General features: G+C 44.1%; 1 protein-coding gene across 2 annotated transcripts in view; it reads left to right on the forward strand.

Annotated features, from left to right (window-relative positions):
• The first annotated feature begins 217 nt into the window (after window positions 1–217).
• armh4 (armadillo like helical domain containing 4) overlaps window positions 218–16034 on the forward strand; it is an 88747-nt gene continuing 72930 nt past the window's right edge. The window contains exons 1-2 of one of the 2 annotated variants that reach the window (XM_078406628.1): window positions 218–233; window positions 9083–9303. The gene's annotated coding sequence lies outside the window, so the exon portion shown is untranslated. Of the gene's footprint in view, window positions 234–9082; window positions 9304–16034 lie in introns of those variants that run through there. The other variant, XM_078406629.1, reaches the window with a different exon arrangement.

The raw sequence follows: 16034 nt of genomic DNA on the forward strand, positions 1-16034 counted from the left end.
CAACCGCTCCCCTCGCGGCCGCGCACGCGAGTCACTCAACAGCGGCCGGCGCTCGAGACCGCCTGTTTGTCTATCCTACGCTCACATTAACGTATTTACTCCCTCCCTTTGCTTTTCTTTCTTTAATGATTGGTTTGTTTTTGGAATAATTTGTCGATTTTTTTTTTTCTTCAGGCACTAATGTGAACTCCAGAGATCCGCGGCAGGTGTTGAGCGAGTCCACAGAGGGAGAGGTGGGGTAGTCAGTGTTTCCATAAATAGGTGCAAGTGTATTAATTTATCATGCCTTTGCCTGCGATTTCTGTCCTATTGTGTTTATGCAGGTGTACTTTTTTAATGAAAGAACCAAATTTTATTAAATCGCGGCTATTCAATTTAAACCGATTTGATCATAAGTTTAGAAGAATGAGGGGGGGACCTCATTGAAACATACGGAATAGGGAAAGACTGGATAGAGTGGATGGGGAGAGGATGTTTCCACCAGTGGGAGAGTCGAGGACTGGATTTCATAGCCTCAGAATTAAAGGACATTCTTTTAGGAAGGAGATTAGGAGAAATTTCTTTAGTCAGAGGGTGGTAAATCTGTCGATTTTTTTTGCCACAGAAGACTGTGGAGGCCGAGTCAGTGGATATATTTAAGGCAGAGATGGATGGATTCTTGATTAGCACAGGTGTCAGAGGTTATGAGGAGAATGGGGTTAGGAAGGAGAGATCAGCCATGATTAAATGGCAGAGTAGACTTGATGGTGAATGGCCTAATTCTACTCCTATCACTTATGTCCTAAGTTTCACTGGCTCAATTGCACTTTATTGTCACATGTGTTTCCATAAATTAGTGAAATTAGTTGTTTTGCATCAGTCATGTAATTCATGCAGGAAGAATGAAAAGGGAAAAGGGTTCATCCAGATGTTCCTTTCACACTTCAGCTAGTAACCCGAACAAAATTTAGAGGATCTAAATGATCTCATTGAAACATACAACATTCAAACGTCCCTGTGCATTCCTCCACAGATGCTATTTGACCCATTGACACTTTGTGTTTTGTTCAAGATTCCAGCATCAGCTGTTCCTGGTGTCTCCAATGTACATTCTTGTGGATTGTTCTTGAGCTTGACAGGATAGATGCAGAAATGTTGTTCCCTGCCTAGGGTGTTTTGCACCAGAGACAAGTCTTAAAATTGTGAGCAAAACACAAAGTGCTTGAACAACCTCTGCACTGCAAAGACGTGCAGGTTTGTAAGTTATTTGGCCTCTGTAAATTATTCTTAATGTGTAGGGAATGGATGTGAAAATGGGATAACAGCACTAGTGTGAACAAGTGATCGATGGTCGGCATAGAGTCAATGAGCTGAAGGTCCTGCTTCCATAATGTATCTTTAAAAAAACCAGCAGTAGAATACAAACTCAGCCAAATTATTACAGGACACATCACACAAAAGGCCAGCAGTATCAACTAAGACCTGAATGGGGCACAGGGATGTGTTTTTTTGCATCTTGTGAGTTCTCGAAGCAATTAACGAAGTATAAGTGTGTAGGTAAGAACTGCAGATGCTGGTTTAAATCAAAGGTAGACACAAAATGTTGGAGTAACTCAGCGGGACAGGCAGCATCTCTGGAGAGAAGAAATGGGCAACGTTTCAGGTCGAGACCCTTCTTCAGATGATGTCATGGGAGTAGACGGGACAGAGATAGAATGTAGTTGGAGACAATAAGACTGGTGGGAGAACTGGGATGGGGGGAAGGGGGTGGAGAGAGAGGGAAAACAAGAGCTATTTAATGCTAGAGAATTCAATGTTCATACCGCTGGGATGTAAGCTACCCAAGTGAAATATGAGGTGCTGTTCCTCCAATTTGTGCTGGGCCTCACTCTGACAATGGAGAAGGCCCAGGACAGAAAGGTCAGATTGGGAATGGGAGGGGGAGTTAAAGTGCTGAGCAACCGGGAGATCAGGTAGGTTAAGGCGGACTGAGTGGAGGTGTTCAGTGAAACGATCGCCGAGCCTGCGCTTGGTCTCGCCGAGCTACAGAAGTTGACACCTGGGACAGCGGATACAGTAGATGAAGTTGGAGGAGGTGCAAGTGAACCTCTGCCTCACCTGAAAAGACTGTCGAGAAACCAGCCAATTTCCGTCTCCCAATCTCTCCTCCGGCTAGCAGAGCTGGTCCTTAACCTCAACAACCTCTCCTTCGACTCCTTCCACTTCCTCCAAATCCAAGGGGTAGCTATAGGCCCTAGCTATGCCTGCCTTTTTGTAGGGTACATCGAACAATTACTGTTCCAGGTGTACATTGGCCCTATCCCTAAACTCTACCTCCACTACATTGATGACTGCATCGGTGCTACCTCCTGCACCCATGCAGAACTCCCTGACTTCATCAACGTCATGACTAATTTCCATCCTGCACTCAAATTCACTTGGATCATCTCTGACATCTCCATACCGTTTCTGGATCTCACTGTCTCCATCACAGGAGACAGACTGTTGACTGGCATCTACTACAATCCTACTGACTCCCATAGCTATCTAGACTACACTTCTTACCACCCTGTTTCCTGTAAAGACTCTATCCCCAACTCCCAATTCCTCCGTCTACATTGCATCTGCGCCCAGGATGAGGTTTTCCATACTTGATCATCAGAGATGTCCTCATTCTTTAGGAAACGGGGGTTCACCTCTTCCATTATAGATGAGGATCTTACTAGGGTCTCCTCGATATCCCGAAGCTCCGCTCTTGCTCCCCCTCCCTCCATTCGCAATTAGGACAGAGTCCCCCTTGTCCTCACCTTCCATCCCATCAGCCGTCGCATACAGCATATAATCTTCCAACACCTCCAACGGGATCCCATTACTGGCCACATCTTCCCATCCCCACCCCTTTCTGCGTTCCGCAGAGACCGTTCCCTCCGCAACTCCCTGGTCAACTCGTCCCTTCCCACCCAAACTACCCCTTCCCCAGGTACTTTCCCCTGCAACTGCAGGAGATGCAACACCTGTCCCTTTACCTGCCCCTTTGACTCCATCCAAGGATCGTCACAGTCATTTCAGGTGAGGCAGAGGTTCACTTGCACCTCCTCCAACTTCATCTACTGTATCCGCTGTTCCAGATGTCAACTTCTCTACATCAGCGAGACCAAGTGCAGGCTCGGCGATCGTTTCGCTGAACACCTCCTCTCAGTCTGCCTTAACCTATCTGATCTCCTGGTTGCTCAGCACTTTTATTCCTCCTCCCATTCCCAATCTGACCTTTCTGTCCTGGGCCTCCTCCATTGTCAGAGTGAGACCCAGCACAAATTGGAGGAACAGCACCTCATATTTCACTTGGGTAGCTTACACCCCAGCGATATGAACACTGACTTCTCTAACTTCAAATAGCCCTTACTTTCTCTCTCCATCTCCTCCCCCTTCCCAGTTCCCCCATCAGTCTTACTGTCTCCGACTCTTAGGCCCCCTCGATCATGGCTGACCATGGGTGATGCATCCTAGTTGGCTGACTGCTCCACACCTCGGCTAGAGCAGCGTCGCTTGTGGCTGAAGAGACCAATGCGGGAGTGGCAGTCTCTGTCGCAAAGGTCACATTTGTGTGTGGTCTCTGGTCTGTTGAAGTTGCTGCGCTCCTTTCTGCGTGCCCGCTTTTCTGCCGCTGCGTTCATCAGTTTCTCTTCCCCCGTTTTGAAATGTTGGTTCAGGGTACCTCTCCACCTTGTACGGTCAGCTGCAAGGCTCTCCCAGGACTCCACATCGATGTCGAGCACCTTCAAATCTCTCTTGCAGACATCCTTGTAACGTAGTTGGGGGCGGCCGATGGTTCTCCTCCCAGATGTTAGCTCTCCATAGAGGATGTCTTTTGGAATACGGCCATCCTCCATGCGATGGACATGGCCCAGGCACCGCAGCCTGCGCTGCCTGAGTCGAGTGTACATACTCGGAAGGTCAGCGCGAGACAGAATCTCGGTGTCGGACATTCTGTCTTGCCAGGATATACCCAGGATACGGCGGATGCTTCTAAGGTGGAAGGTGGACAATGATGACCGGCCTCTCTGGAAACCCAAAGGACATCAGCGATTCCATGAAACAGCTGTCATAAACAACCAGCTCAAGAGACTCAACGCAGACATAGCCACCCATCAGGAAACAAAGCTGGCAGACTCGGGCACATTGAAGGAGAAGGACTACACGTTCTACTGGCAGGGGAAGAACTCTGACGAGCCCAGAGAGCACGGAGTAGGCTTCACAGTAAGGAACAGCCTGCTGAACACAATGGAACCAGGCAGAAATGGCTCAGAGCGACTCCTGCCTCTCCGCCTTAACACCACCGCAGGCCTGGTCACCCGTGTCAGCATGTATGCCCCGACACTGTCCTCCACATCAGACACAAAGGATGAGTTCTACAAGAACCTCGTATCCATCATCAGCAGCATCCCCAGCAAGGAAGAACTGTTCTCGGGCGACTTCAACGCCAGAGTGGGCGCAGACCACGAATCATGGTCTTCCTGCCTTGGGCAGTTTGATGTGGGCAAAATGAATGTGAACGGACAGTGAGTGCTCGAGCTGTGCACTTACCATGGCCTGTGCATTGCCAACTCGTACTTCCAGACGAAGCCCCAGCAAAAGGTATCCTGGAGGCATCCACGCTCAAAGCATTGGCATCAACTGGATCTGATCCTAGTCAGACGTGCCGCCCTCAACGTTCTCCACACACGCTCCTACCACAGTGCGGACTGCGACACAGACCACTCCTTGGTGTGTTGCAAGATCAGGCTGCAACCAAAGAGGTTCTACCATACCAAGAAGCAGGGGAAACCCCGCATTGATGTCAGCAAGATGCCCCATCCAGACCTCGTGCAACAGTTTGCAGAGGCTTTTGAGAGAGAACTTGGCACCTCATGTGCTGGAGACTCTGCAATAGAGAAGTGGGAAACTCTGCGGGACACCATTGCACCGCACAGCCTTGGCTAGCTTTGGGAAGAAGACCTCAAAGGCACACAACTGGTTTGAGGCCAAGTCAACCGAGATGGCTCCCGTCATCGAAGCCAAGCACGCTGCTCTAGCCGAGTACAAGCGGTCAGCCAACGAGAAGAACCTGCAGATCCTCAGGGCTGCCAGGAGCAAGGCTCAGCAGACTGCCAGGCGTTACGCCAATGAGTATTGGACACAGCTTAGTGAGGACATCCAGATGGCCGCCATAACAGGGAACATCAGGGGAATGTACAATGGCATTAAGAAGGCACTAGAAGCAGTCCAAAGCAAGACAGCCCCCCTCAAATCCTTCATTGGGGAAGTAATCACGGACAAATGCCAGCAGATGGAGAGATGGGTGGAACACTACTCCGACCTCTACTCGAGAGAGAACACTGTGTCCCCCTCAGTCTTTGACGACATCGAGTGCCTGCCGACCATGGATGAGTTAGATGGAGAGCCGACGGTAGAAGAGCTCAGCAAGGCCATTGACAGCCTGGCCTCAGGCAAGGTCCCAGGCAGCGATGGGATTCCCCCTGACCTGATCAAGCACTGCAAGACTACCTTATTGTCTCCGACTACATTTTATCTCTGTCCCGCCCACTCCCCGACATCATTCTGAAGAAGCGTCTCGACCTGAAACGTCACCCATTTCTTCTCTCCAGAGATGCTGCCTGTCCCGCTGTTACTCCAGCATTTTGTGTCTAACAAAGTATGTATTACTTATGCCTGGAGTCAGATATGCGTTCCCTAATATCAACTGCAAGAATTTCTCACTTATACATTATTATGAAGAATGGTACTACTTACTGACAATTATATTCGTTTTTCTGTAAAATAAAAGTAATGTTTCGCATGAGTCAATCAAAACATTGTGTACTCTAAGGTCTGAAATGTTTCTAATCTTTGTGTTTTAATACAAGGCAAGTTATAATATGAAACTATAGAATGATAATATAGTTTGTGGGGCTGTCATGAAAATTAAGCACTATCAGCTTCTGTTAGGCTTGATACTTGCGGCTCGGACAAATAGTTCTTAAAACAGACTATGTTAAGAGGGAATATCATTGTTTCTACAAGAAATTGAATCTTGGTTATTTTCATTTCTGCTTGTATTATGTCTGATTTTCAGTGTCTGCACCCATTCCTAATCTTATTTTTCTCCTTGCCCCTTCCACTTTAATGTACTTTCACAGGCTGATCGCTTGCCATTGTGATATTTATCTCGCACATACTGTCACAGTGTCTGAATTTGTTGATGCAGTTGAATTTGTTGCAATGTTGTAAATAATCATTTTTCAAATCAGTGAGAAATGTATTTGGACTGTTTCATAACAATCCTATTACAACTTTTTTAACATGCATAAGCAGTCAATTGTCAATGGTGAGTTTTGAACTTATTTGAGATACTTAACTGAGGATCTGAAATGAATCGTGTCACTATTGTTATAATAGTGCAATGGACCATTGATTGTATAGACTCAGAGAAAGCTATGTGTCCCATGCTTCGTCATAAGAGCATTACCATTAAAATAAAGACATAAGTTGCCAAAGGAGATATTAGCACTAGCAATTAAAAACATGATCAGAGGTTTTAAAGTTGTTTTCAAAGAAGAAAGAGAGAAAGAAAGAGAGCAGAGGAATGCAAACATTATAATACAATGATGGAAAAGGACAAGATCAAGGAAGAATTTGAAAACAAGCAGAAAAAAAATCAAGACATTGTTCGATTCTAAGCATTGTGGGTCAATAGGTGAATGGCTTGCAGAGCAAAAATCTCTTGGGTCTCAACACTCGAGCATCTTTAATAAAACTGCCACAAACACTGGGAGAAAGTTCCAGTTTAAGGCCCATTCTGTTTTTCCATACTGACAGGTTGGATATCACTCATGGAAAGAAAAAGATTCCTACTGATATAGGTTTTGTCAACAATAGGAAATAATATATCTTGTACTGAGAGTAGCAAACCGTGAATGTTCTCTTTAGTTTAGAGATACAACACAGAAACAGGCCTTTCGGCGCACTAACCAGCGATCCCCGCAAACTAACACTTTCCTACACACTAGGGACAAACTACAATTTTTACTGAAGCCAATTAACCTACAAACCGGCACATCTTTGGAGTGTGGGAGGAAACCGGAGCACCCGGAGAAAACCCACGTTGTCACGGGGAGAATTTGCAAACTCCATACAGACTGTACCTTTAGTCATGATCGCACCCAGGTCTCTAACGCTACAAGGCCTCAACTCTACCACTGCACCACTGTGCTTCCCACATGTACTCTGTTTTCAGACTTTATTAATTAATTATCCAACACTTCTTAATGTGCAGGTGGCAGAGCGGGTGATCTTATACAGGTGTATAAAATCATGAGGGAAATGGATAGTGTGAATGCAGTCTTTTTCCCAGGAAGGGGAATTGAGGATTAGTGGGCCTAGGTTTAAGATGAAAGGGGAAAGATTTAACAGGAACCTGAGGGGCAGGAATCTATGGATCAAGCTGCCAGAAGAAGTAGTTAAAGTAGGTACAATTTCAGCACTTAAAAGGCATTTGGACAGGTACATGAATGTTTACAGGGATATGGGTCAAACATGGGCAAATGGGACTTGCTTGGAATGGGCATCTTGGTTGCAATGGAAATTAGGTCCTAAGGGCCTCTTTCCGTGCTGTAAGCTTCTAGACTCCAAGTATAATCCTGATCTCCACAATGCCATGGGTATTCTGTCACTGTTACTTGGTATGGACAACACATGTGAAGTCTGCTGAAGCCAACAGGCTTTGGGAGGGTGACATTTTACTGAAGAGGACTGAATTCAGATGAGTGTATTTGTGACCTGTAAGACTTGCTTCAGAGTGGGTCATTCTGACTTCACCCACAAAGAGTCAAGTTGTTTGAAAATAAGTTGTTGAGTTGTAACCCTTCGATCACACAGCAGGTAGAGTGGCGGACTGTAGTACAGAGAAATCCTTAGGTCGCTGGCTCAATTTCAGCTCAAAGGACTTATTTTTTTAGGCGACGCAATGACGTAGTGGTAGAGTTGCTGCCTAAAAGCACCAGAGACACGGGTTTGATCCTGACCACGGAGTTTGCATGTTCTTCCTGTGACATCGTCAGTTTTCTCCGAGTGTTCCGGTTTACTCCCACATTCTAGACATGCTGGTTTATAGCTTAATTGGCTTTTGTAGATTACAGAATTTACAGAACTAATGTATGGGTGATCATTGGTCGGCATGGACACAGTGGGCCAAAGGGCCTGTTTCCACACTCTCTAAACAAAACTAAACTAAAAGAACAGAAACACCCTTGTTACTCTTCACTGTGGGATCCTTCTTCCCATTCTTTGTCAGAAACAGGAGTCCTGCCTGTTTCATGGCAGTGGAACTTGTCATCCAGGGACAAAGAGACTTCCAGCTCTGTTCTGGGCCAATGCAACCATCAGGCTTGCTAGGATGGAGAAATCACCCTAGAAAAGAATCTGGTCAGGAAAAAATGATTTGCATTCATCTGGTCTCGATATCCTGCACCAAGGAAATGCCTTCGTGTTCATTGAGTCATACAAGTGGTTGACAACCACCTACACTTTGGTTTATCTTGAGTCTTGAATCTGAAGAAGGATCTTGATCCGACAAGATGCTATCTGATCCGCAGAGTTCCTCCAGCACATTGTGTTTTGCTCAAGATTCCAGCATCCAGGGTAGGGGGTTGGATTGGGTTGAAGATTTGTTTGGTCTGTTGACTTCCCTCACCTGCACTCAGTCACACCCCCCTCCTCAACCCCTTTTATTCCAGGGGAAGTATTTTCTGGTCTATTGTAAAACCATGGGTAGTCGGAGGTCACCCTGTCTTTCAAGTATGTTGTGCCCTGTCACCTAGAATAAACCAATATTCCGCATCAGCAATTTCAACCATATCGCACCTTTACCTTAAGTTTCCCCACAAACTCCAACGCGAGATCAGAAAACCACTGCATTAAATAACCAGACTGCGCCTTTCCCTTAATTAACAACAAATGTGATTGTTGAACTGAATCTCTGGAGGAGATGTTTGCATCATCGGTTTCTTTTTATTGCCACGGGGAATGATGTCATTTTAGGTGAACGTTTCAAAAAAAATGTTTCCAGCCTTTGCAGTTGTGTTAATGAAGAAGCGAGATTGGCAGAGGGCTGGCTCCCAGCCTGTGTGGCTGCGGACACTAAGACTGGGCGTGCACTGCTTCATTCAAAACGCACGACGTGGTGGAGCAGAGCCAGTGACGAGGGTTGAGAATCATTTTCAGCGAACGACACTAAAAACAGATGCATTGCAAGAATTCGCAGCCAAATAAAGAATGTAAATTAAACCGGTAAGTGCAGATTTCATTTTTAAATCACCAGATTATTATTTCATTTTTATCAACAGCAGTGCTACGAAATTACATATAACCAGTGAATTAAGACAACATAAAACACACCAGCTACATAAATTAGGATGATCTTGCATCTATCCGTAACAATATAAATCTGATACAGATAAATATTCCATATTTAATCGAAGGTTTTTGTTCCTTCTGCAGAAATAACAGAATTCGTAATAAAATGCAATCCTGGCTTTCTTTCAACAGCATTTTGTTTGCCCTTTGAGTAATTAAGGTTTAATATTGGGGAAAAATAGTTTCAATCCTGAAGCGTTAACCGTGGTCATTGCGTTCGGTTGTCCCGTTACGTTCAGTTGCCAAGAGCTGTCTCTTCTTTGCAATGAGCATGTGTGTAGATGCTGTGTGCCAGGTTTATCAGCAACATTTTCCTGCCGGCCTTGTACCATGTGTCATACGGAATTGCACAAAGAATATGTAACCTTATGAAAATGACCTACCTCCACTGCAGACTGATCTAGTCTAGATTTCCTTTTCTATCCCCCCTTGCCCCACCCCTCGCGTTAGGTATCCAATTAAACGTTGAGGACCTTGATATTTTAAATTCCAAAATTAGTGTTAATGTGACATTCTACTATTGCCAGGTTTAATATTTTTAGATTAAGTTCTGCAATTCATTGTTATATTTTAATTTTTTTCAGTTTCATTTTATTTTAAATGATAACATTTTGCATTTAATTCTGTTTCCTAGAGGGCAAGATTGTAGATTTGTTTGTGTGATTTTATTTTATTCCTTTCAGTTCCAAATGGTCAGCGATGTTTTTGGTTTCTTTCCAGTGTGAATTGACATACTCTTTCCTCCCACCACTCCATCAAAACATAACAAGCATCTTTAAAAGATGGTTGATGGCTCTTTATTGCAGAGGCTTTCATAAGTCACATTTTATTTTAATTCGGTTGGCTAGATATGTTAGCATTTAACGAAGGTATTAATAATTCAATAATCTTTGCCTCCTTCCATCCCCATTTAGATATAAATAAGCAAAACCATTGTTGCGTGGATGTAGGTTTATTCCTAGTATAGTTTGATTTATTATTTATTACCAGGTACAGTAAAAACCTTTTGTGTGCTATCCAGTCAAAGAAAAGATTATAATGAAGATAGACATAAAATGCTGGAGTAACTCCACAGGACAGGCAGCATCTCTGGAGAGAAGGAAATGGAGATGTTTCGGGTCGAGACCCTTCTTCAGACTGATCTCGACCCGAAACATCACCCATTCCTTCTCACCAGAGATGCTGCCTGTCCCACTGAGTTACTCCAGCATTTTGTGTCATTTAAAGCTTCGATTTAAACCAGCATCTGCAGTTCCTTCCTACACAAAGAAAAGATTATACATGGTTGCAATCAACACATTTTTAATGAATAACTATATAAAAACAATAAATAACATGATTATAAGCTCAGAAGGTTGGTGTTAACAAAGAGTAACCAGTTCAGATTTTGAAAATGATTGAAGCAAGTTATTTTCCAGTTTAATCTAACTTTCTTTAAAAAAAAGAGATGTAACACAGAATTACCACCATTTTTCCATAACATGATAACGTAACTTTGCAGTTATATTGCAATTACAGCAAACCCATTGAAAAAAATTGGACAAAGTTTATCAGTGGTCACTAGTTGGTCAACCTTTAGGTTTTCAAAGAGTAGATATTTCAATTGTCAATCTGCATCAGATTTACGTGCACAGAACAATGCAGAAGGGCAGATCGCTGCTTAAAACTGTTCTTGGTTGAAGTATTTAAAAATAAATGAATTATTGCAGACAAAATAGATGATGCAGTACAAAGATAAACATAAAACTGACCACATAACAATTTTTTTTTCTCATTCTTGCTTTCAGTAGTTGAAAAATATTCCTTTTGTGGCTTCTCATGTGAGTTGCAATATTCTCGTTCTGAAGGTGAACGAAGACCACTTGTCAGTACGGCATTCACTGTGATTATTACAAAAAAAACAAAAGTGAAACAACAAATGTTTTGCTAATTGTCCCTCCAACCCTGGAAATATTCCTTACTTGACTAAATATCTCTTATTAATGCAAATAAAATCATGTTATATTAGTATCTCCTGCCTGTGTATTGCCTCTCTGTATTCCTTATGGCAGTTGCAATCATTGCATTCTTGAGCAAGCTGTTCAGGGATGTTGGTATAAAGCTATCTTTGCTTCTTCCAGGAAATGTTCACACGTACCTCGGTAAAATGAAATTATTTTTTGCAAACTGAGTAAAAATCTTACTGTACATGGGCACAATCATACTTAAGTACAAAAGCGCAAGAATAGTGAATTACATTGAGGCAGTACACGAGTCGCCATGTTTCCAGTGCCAACTTGTATCCTTCAAGTTCAAAGTTGGTAAACATGTAGCATGTGTGTAGATGCTGTTTGCCATTAACTTGACCATTAAGGCCCATTGTCCTGGTGGCGGCACTGTGCTGGAGTTGCAAAGGACGGCAAGGACGACATGCCAGATGATGTTCTCAATGTCTTTCCCTGCTGCTCCACTGCTCTGTGCCTTCACAGGACACAACCGATCCACATGCTTAGCCTCTTCAAATGGTGCCTGATCCCGAGGCTGCTGTAAGGCTTCCAGCGGCTCACCTTCACTCTGACAATCCTTGTGACATCACATTTAAGATTTTAAAAAAACTTTTGTTTGTAAGGAACTGTGACGTGAAACCTATGTTGTCGCAGAATATTCTGAATCCTCAATGTGTAATTTAATAACTACGTGGATATTAATTGTTGATTTTGCCTTCCTGTTGTGAAAATATAATTTTTTTTGTAAGCATTCATCAAACATGTTTTTATTTTCTCTCAGTTTCCATTCATTTTCCCTCTATCGAAAGCATTCTTTCCTTCACTAGTGGGCAACTCCATAGGCACCAACCAGCATTCTATCAAAGTGACTGCTCCTCATCTCCACAGCTAAATGTGAATGTCAGTGTGCTGTTCAACCACATGTAACCATACTGCAGCTGAGCCATCCTGTCTACATCTTACTGTGAAAGTCACCAGTTTTTTTTTACTGTTCTGGCTGTGTGTGCATTGATCAGGGTGAGCAGCCAGAATTCGTTGTGCAAGTTGGCACAAATGACATGTGTACAAAAAGAGATGAGGTCCTGTAAAATGAATATGGGGAGTTAGGCAAAAAGATTTTTAAAAAAGCAGGACCTCTAGGGTAGTGATCTATCGATTACTCCTGGTGCCATGTGCTAATGAGGGTAGGGACAGGAAGATAGGATAGATAAATGCGTGGCTGAGGAGTTGGTGCAGGGAGCAGGGATTCAGATTTTTGGATCATTGGGATCTCTTCTGGGCCAGAGGTGACCTGTATAAGAATACAAAAAAAACTGTACAGGGTTGCACCTGAACTGGAGGGGAACCAATATCCTAGTGTTTGCTAGTGTTACTTGGGTGGGTTTAAACTAGATTGGCAGGTGGGGGAGGGGGGGGGGGAGAACTGGGGGTTCCAATGCAGGATTGAAGCAGGTGAGAGGTTGGAAGTCGGTATGGAAGGTGTAGAAAGAAAGTTCAGTGGCCAGGATAGACAGGATCGTGACAAGGAGTGAGGAAGGACTTTTGGATTGAATTGCACTCATTCTAATGTGAGAGGCCTAACGAGTAAGGCGGATGAACTCTGAGTGAGGATAGGTACATGCGACTGGGACGTTACGATGGCTGATGCGGAAACCTGGCTATGAAAGAGACAGGATTGGCAGCTTAATGTTCCAGGGTACAGGTGCTACAGGCAAGATAGAGGTGGGGGTAAGAGAGGAGGGGGTGTTGCTTTATTGATTAAGGAGAATGTCATGGCAGTAGTTGGAGTTGCCATTACTGATGTTACGTCCAGTGAAACTATATGGGTGGAGCTGTGAAATAAAAAGGGGATGATCACTTATTTGGTACTATAGGCCACCAAAATAGTCAATGGGTATTAGAAGAATCAATATGCCAGGAGATTGCAGACAGCTGCAAGACTAATAGTTTGTCAGAGTAGGGGATTTTAACTTTCTGAATTGGAGCAAGGCCAACTTTGATGCGATTAGACAGTAGCTTGCTAAAGTTGGTTGATGACAAGAGTTCAGGGCATGTATGTTCTGGTTAGGGTGAAGGGTAAGGCAGATAGGAGGAAGCAAGCTTGGATGACAAGAGAAATTGAGGCTCTGGTCAGAAAAGAAAGAGGCATGGGACAGGTAAAGGCAGCTGGGATCAAGCGGATCGCTGGAGGAGTTTCGGGAAGTGAGGAAGTTTGCAGATAACACTAAAGTGGTTGGTATCGTGGATAGCAAAGATGATTATCAAAAATTACAGCAGGGTCTCGATCAGTTGGACAAGTGGGCTGAAGAATGGTTAAAGAAGTTTAATTGAGATAAGTGTGAGATATTGCACTTTGAGAAGTCAAATCAGGGTGAGTTTGCAGGAATGTGAGTTTCACAGTGAATGGCAGGATCCTGGGAGGTGTTGCACTTTGGAGGGATCTAACAGTGTGGTGCATAGTTTCCTGAAAGTGGCTATTATCACAGACAAGTATGGAGGTCAAGAAGGCGTTTGGTACATTGGCCTTCATTAGTCAGGGTATTGGGTATAGAAGTTAGGATGTTATGTTACAGATGTACAAGGCATTGGTGAGGTTGCATTTGTAGTATTGTGTTCAGTTTTGATCACCCTCCAATAGAAAGGATGTTGTTCACGTGGAAAGAGTGCTGAGAAGATTTACAAGGATGTTGCTAGGATTTGATTGCCTAAGCTATAGGGAGAGGTTCAGCAGGTAGGACTAATCCTGGGAGCATGTTGATAAGGGGTGATCTTATGGAGCTGGATGATCATGAGGGGAATAGGTAGAGTGAAAGCTCAAAGTCTTTACCAGAGTAGGGAATCAAGAACCAGAGGACATAGATCGACACAAAATGCTGGAATTGCTCAGTGGGTCAGGCATCGTCTCTGGAGAAAATGGATAGGTGACATTTTGGGTCATGACCCTTCTTCAGACTGATTGTAGTATGGGGGGTGGGGTAGGGGGTGGAGGAGGAGGGGTGGGAGAATCTGAAAGTGAGGAAAAAAACAGGACAAATTGGGACCGGCAACAGATGTCCTCAGGCACAGCTCGATCGTTGGCTGGAGACGGTGTGATCCTATGTGGGATATATCATTGTGAACTGTGGAAGTAGTTAACTGTTTTTTACTGGAGGAAGAGGAGGGGAATAAGCAGTGGAGTGGGAGGGAGGTGTATGTAGCAGTTACCTAAAATTAGAGAATTCAACGCTCATACTGCTGGGTTGTAAGCTCCCCATGCAAAATAGGAGGTGCTATTCCTCCAATTTTCAGGTGGCCTCACTCTGGAAATGGTGGAGGCCCAGGACAGAAAGATCATTTTTGGAATGGGAAGGGGAATTAAAGTGGTTAGCAACTGGGAGATCCCGTAGGCCTTGGCGGGGTGAGCATAAGTGTTCAGCAAAACGGTGGCCGATTCTACGCTTTGTCTCACCAATGTATAGTCGTCCACATCAGGAACACCGGATGCAGTAGATGATGTTGGAGGAAGTGAACCTCAGTCTCACCTGGATGGACTGTCGGGGTCCCTGGATGGAGTCAAGGGAGGAGGTATAAGGGCAGGTGTTGCAGCTCCTGCAGTTGCAGGGGAAAGTACCTGGGGAGGGATAAGTGAAACAAGGTGTTGTGGAGGGAGCGGTCTTTGTGGAAGTTGGAAAGGGGTGGAAATGGGAAGATGTGATTAATGGTGGGATCCCGTTGGAAGTGGTGGAAATGTAGGAGTATGATGCTTGGATGCAGAGGATAATAGGGTGAAAGGTGAGCACCAGGGGAACTCTGTCTTTGTTGCATCTGGGGGGCGAGGGAGTGCGATTAGACTTACGGGGCACGAGACATGGGTGAGGGATCCATCCATGACAGCCGGTGGGAAACCATGTTCACTAAAGAATGAAAACAGCTCGGATATCCTTGTATATCAAGACACAGTATACTCTCAGCTATCTTTTGAATTTTTGTTTATTATACATTATCTACATGTATTGTGTTTACAGGCCTGTTATTTTGCTGCAAGTAAGAATTTGATTGTTCAGTTGTGGTACATGTGACAATTAAACAATCTTGCTTTTTGATTCTCTGTTGACTCTTGACTTCCATGTGGAATGGATATACAAGTTACTTGAGATTTTCTCAAAATAATTACTGTGCATCACACACCAGGATCCTTTGCATAAGCCTTCATGAGGCAACTGAACCATCCTATCATCTACCTCATTGGAGACACTCAAACTACCCTTTTATTGGACTTTAATGGACTTTATTTTCCACTAAACGTTATTCCATTTATACTGCATCTGTACCCTGTGGATGGCTTGATTGTAATCATGTATAGCCTATTCGCTGACTGGATAGCAGGCAATAAAAAAGCTTTTCAGTGTACCGTGACAATCATAAACTAAAGTAAACTAAAACTAAATTGCAGAATTATAGTGTAAGAAAGAACTGCAGATGCTGGTTACAATCGAAGGTAGACACAAAATGCTGGAGTAACTCAGTGGGACAGGCAGCATCTCTGGAGAGAAGGAATGGGTGATGTATCGGTTCGAGACCCTCCTGCACTGGTGCAGAACTTGTTGATTTCATTACATTTACCACTAACATCCACCCTTC

Source organism: Rhinoraja longicauda, chromosome 10, assembly GCF_053455715.1.
Source record: "Rhinoraja longicauda isolate Sanriku21f chromosome 10, sRhiLon1.1, whole genome shotgun sequence".
In the NCBI taxonomy this organism is placed as follows: Eukaryota; Metazoa; Chordata; class Chondrichthyes; order Rajiformes; family Arhynchobatidae; genus Rhinoraja; species Rhinoraja longicauda.